A 5,049-nucleotide genomic window follows, 5' to 3' on the forward strand; every position below is an offset into this window, starting at 1 on the left:
CATACAGACATAAGATTAGGGCCAGAATGGGTATGTTTCTGAGCACAGAACAAACAGGGGTATCCATTTTAGGGTGCAAGTCTTTATTCATATGTGTGTTATACAAAAAAACTGTCTTTAAAATGACACAATTGCCCAAAAAATGAAAATCATAATTTTTTCCTTCTGCTTTGCTTAGATTCATTCAAAAACTGTGGGTGAAAATAGAAAGTACACCCCTAGATGAATTCGATAAGGGGTCTAGTTTTCAAAACGGGGTCATTTGTAATGGTTCTCCATTGTTTTGGATGCTCAAGGGCTCTACAAGTGTGCAATGGGGCCTAAAAGGCCTTCAAGCAAAATTTCTGTTCTGAAAGTCACTGGCTGCTCATTTTATTTTCGGCCCCATTGTGCATAAAGACTGTAGTAGAAATGATGATTAATTAGTGTAAAATGTCTATTGATTTGTATAAACTAGATGTATTACACAGCTCGAGTGATTTGACTCTGTAGAGGCTGATAGCGGCATCGTTTCATTATGGTAATTGCTGGAAAATGGCATAATGAAAGACGTGTGCTATAACATTAGTTCAATGTAAAGTTCCAATGCAGCCACTCTATGGTTAAATTACATGGGTATGCAGTGAAACTGAAAGTATATTTTGGGCGTTTCTCTGCCATACCCCCTCTCCTCAACTTTTGAGACAAAGGAACACGTCTTTTCCTGACCACATGTTGAGGGGACAAAGGCTAGTTTGTACACGGGGCCTGAGAAGGCGGGGGGGGGGGGGAGGAGATTCTATATAGCTCAACGAATAACAAGAAGTATATACCATTATGTCATATGTTATTCGTCCATAAAGGGCAGATATTATGTGTTTTCATAAAATTAGGCTCTGGGATTGTAACCCCCCCTCCTCCCCCCCAGAGCTGGTTGAGATTCTAGACTGATAACTTGCGTCTGATTGGTTTCTTTCATTGTGTGCGCACGCCATACTATATAATTCGGAAGCTACAGAATACCTCACACCCTGCTTGAAAAATTTGGATCCAGAGCAAGACATAATATTAGGGGCACAACAGGTATGTTTATGAACACAAGACAAACAGGGGTATCCATTTTGGGGTGTAAATCCTCATTTTCATGTGCACCATGCAAAAATTTTCTCCTCTAAATTGCATTAACTCCTAAAAAAAATCTGTGGGGTAAAAAAAACTCATGACACCCCTCAGTGAATACATTAAGGGGTGTAGTTTTTAAAATGGGGTCACTAATGGGGTATCTATCATTCTGACACCTATGAGCCTTTGCAATCTTGGTGTAGGAAAACAAAGTGTTCCTCAAAATGTTGATAATCAATGTTAAATTTGTATGTCTCCTAAAAAAACTAAAGTTTTTCAAATGTGCACCCAGAATAAACAGATGGAAATATATAACTTAGCAAAAATGTGTACATTATGCTTCCACATATTTGAGATATTGCCATTGAAAATGTGAAAAAATGTCACTTTTTTCAAAATGTTCCCAATTAATACGTATAGTATACACAAATTCTATCAGTCTATTTTTACCACCTAAATGAAGTAGAATATGTGGCGAAAAAACAATGTCAGGATCACTTGGATATGCAAAACCTTTATGGAGTCATTCTATGTTAAAGTGACACATGTCAGATTTCCAAAATTTGACTTCGTCATTAAGGCGCAAGCAGGCTTGGTCACTAAGGGGTTAATGTACTGTATAATGTACTGAAATTTCAGATTTTCAAAATTTAACTTGGTCATTAAGGCGCAAATAGGCTTGGTCACTAAGGGGTTAATGTACTGTATAATATACTAAAAAAAGCTTAAACAATTAATAAGAAAGTAAAGAGTGCTGAAGAAATTGTGGTCAGGAGGGAACACTTTTTCACATTTTTTGGGAATGCCCGTTGGTCCAGGTTTTCTGGAGGGAGGTGTTCAGTCTCATCCCAAAGATTACAGGTATTTATGTGAAAAGCAGCTCCCAATTAGCGCTTTTATTGTTGGGATATGACCTTATACCCAGACTACACCGGAAGTGGATATGTAATTTCATGTTGACAGCGAAACTAGTAATAGCCAGGAGGTGGAGATCATGCTCTCCTCCCCGTATTAAAGATCTACTTGACACCTTAGCAGACCACTATGAATACGAACAGATCTATGCTAAATCTAAAAATGACCTGAATTGCTTTAACTCTATATGGAAACCTTGGTGACAGTATATGTTATCAAATTGACATGGTTATACTGTTATGAGTTGTATTTAATAATCTATGCAGTTGCAGACACAAGTTAGAAAAGAACAAGTATAAACTTCCATATAGGTACAAGACAATTCAATTCTGTTTCCTGTAAATTTCATACCTGGAGGGTTGTAAAGTTCATATATATGTGAGGCAAGCTTAAGCTTTGAATACTTTTGTTGCAACATTTATGTATGTTTCTAAAAATATAATAAAAATTATTTTGGAAAAAAAGAAATGGAAAAAAAGGCATAATTTCACCAACTTTGTGAATGGATCTGGACTCACATGGGTGTCAGCGTTTTTATGTTCGTCCTCCCGCATGTAAAAACACATAAACAGGCGCACAAATCTAACGGTTGTGCACCCGTTCAGACGGCCCTGGCCCGGCACACATATACTTAGGTCGCAATGCCGTTAGGCAGGGGGACTGTCGCCCCCTTCCCTCCCCCCTCGCCACCTCTCTGCAGCTAGTGTGCTCTTAGCTAGTGTGCTAAGCTCCTCTTCGCCCCTTGTCGCAACCGGCAACAGGAGGGCCAGAGCTTAGCTCTTCTCCTATTGCAAACAGCCGACAAGCGGCAGAGAGGAGCAGGAAAGGGGGTGGGAGTTTAGCAGGAGTCTGTGGAGCTGCTGTTGGCATAAAAGTTCCCAGATGAAATGCACTATCTTGGAAGGCCGGGCACTTTTATGCCATGGAAATACACCCATGCACACTGATGCATTGTAAATCAATGCATCAGAGGGGCAGCGTATATCGGCCAGGTGTGAAAACCCAGCTAACATACACCCGTGTAACTCCAGCCTGTTGCAAAAATGACATAACTTTATTCTGTGGTTCAGTATACTCATGACAATATCAAATTTATATATTTTTTTGTGTTTTGATGTACTACTTTGAAAAAAATAAAATAAAATAAAATTTTAGGGCTATTTCAGACGACCGTATATCGGCTCGGTTTTCACACTGAGCCGATATACGGTGTCCTTGTCTGCAAGGGGGGGGGGAGGGTGAAAGAGTCAGGAGCAGTAACTGAGCTCTCGCCCCTTCCCTCTATTTGCAATGGGAGGGGAAGGGTGGGGGCGGAGCTAAGGATCGGCACTTAGCTCCGCCCCCATCTCGCCCCCTCTTATTGCAAATAGTGGAGAGGCTAGCCGCAGGCTAGCCGAGGAAGGCTTGCGTCCAAATCTGCACCATTTGTTGTGGGCTTTATCACGTGTTTCTCTGTGGAATTCACCCGCTCACTGAAAAGAGGTGAACTACGCAGCAGAAATGGTGATAAAGTTGGCATACTGCAGAATTGAATTCCACACAGCATGTCAATTTCCACACGAGTTTTGTGTGGATTATTTCTGCAGGTTGTGGATGAAATTTTCTAATTCTCATCCACTTTGCTGCTACTCTGAATGCTGCGGAATTTTCGCCCAGAGGGCAAATTCACCCCGTCTGCACCCCCCCTAACTCTTTATTTTTCTGTTGGTATACTTGTGAGCGGGCGCATTATTTGCAGGACGTTCTCTAGGTACCATTTTGGAGTGCACGTAACTTTTTTATCACTTTTTCCAGGAGATAAGATGATCCAAAAAGCTTTACGTTTATGTAGCCGCATTTCCACGTACGGCAGAAAAATCTGAGGCATTGGATTTCAATGCATTCGTTCACATGGGCGAATTTGCGGTGCGTAAAAAAACCTTTGCACCGGAAAAAACAGAACAAACGCGACTGAAATTGGCAGGTGGTTTTATACACGGACGGAAAAGATTGTTCTGGATCAATCTTTTGACCGATATAGGCTGGTGGCTCCCATAGACTCCTATGGGAGCTGGAAAAAAGGGAGGGGGAGGGAGTTTAGCAGCGTCCAACACAGGGAAAAGCTTACAGGTGGCGCTATTTAGGCGTTTGAACTAATTCCGAGGATTTATGTGAATTAACGTCGCATCCGCGCGAACATAAAAAGTCATACGCTTTTGTGAATAAAGCCTAAAACATGGTCTAAGTAAGGCCCAATGTACACTGGCGTATCTGCATTGCGGAATCTGGATCGGGCGTTCGCCTCCGGATTCCGCAGCAAATACTGCTATGCAAAAACATTTTTCCATGTCCATAAGCGGAAATCAATAGCGATTTTCGCTTGCGGAGTAAATCGCAGCATGTCCTATTATAGCACGATTTCCGTGTGGCGTCATCTGTACTGCGCAGATACTGCGGACAGTTATGCAGGGTTCAAATCTACCCCAATATATTCCATTGGACTCCAGCTGTAGCTCAATAGTTTAATATCAATGAACAGCTCTACAGATAGTCACACTTTTGGCCTTGGTGTCAACTAAACAACTTCCTGACCTGCACCCTAGGTGGGGCTCACCAAAGGATCACTCTCCTCCAGCCCCGCACCCTAGGTGGAGCTCACCAAGGATCACGCTCCTCCAGCCCCGCACCCTAAGTGGGGCTCACCAAGGATCACGCTCCTCTAGTCCCGCACCCTAGGTGGGGCTCAGCAAGGATCACTCCTCTAGTCCTGCAGCCTGGGTGGGGCTCACCAAGGATCACTCTCCTCTAGTCCTGCAGCCTGGGTGGGGCTCACCAAGGATCACTCTCCTCTAGTCCTGCAGCCTGGGTGGGGCTCACCAAGGATCACTCTCCTCCAGCCCTGCACCCTGGGTGGGGCTCACCAAGGATCACTCTCCTCCAGCCCTGCACCCTGGGTGGGGCTCACCAAGGATCACTCTCCTCCAGCCCTGCACCCTGGGTGGGGCTCACAAGTAGTCCTGCTTAGAGCACTTTAGCAGACATCAATCTGCTGTA

Source organism: Eleutherodactylus coqui, chromosome 1, assembly GCF_035609145.1.
Source record: "Eleutherodactylus coqui strain aEleCoq1 chromosome 1, aEleCoq1.hap1, whole genome shotgun sequence".
Classification (NCBI taxonomy): Eukaryota; Metazoa; Chordata; class Amphibia; order Anura; family Eleutherodactylidae; genus Eleutherodactylus; species Eleutherodactylus coqui.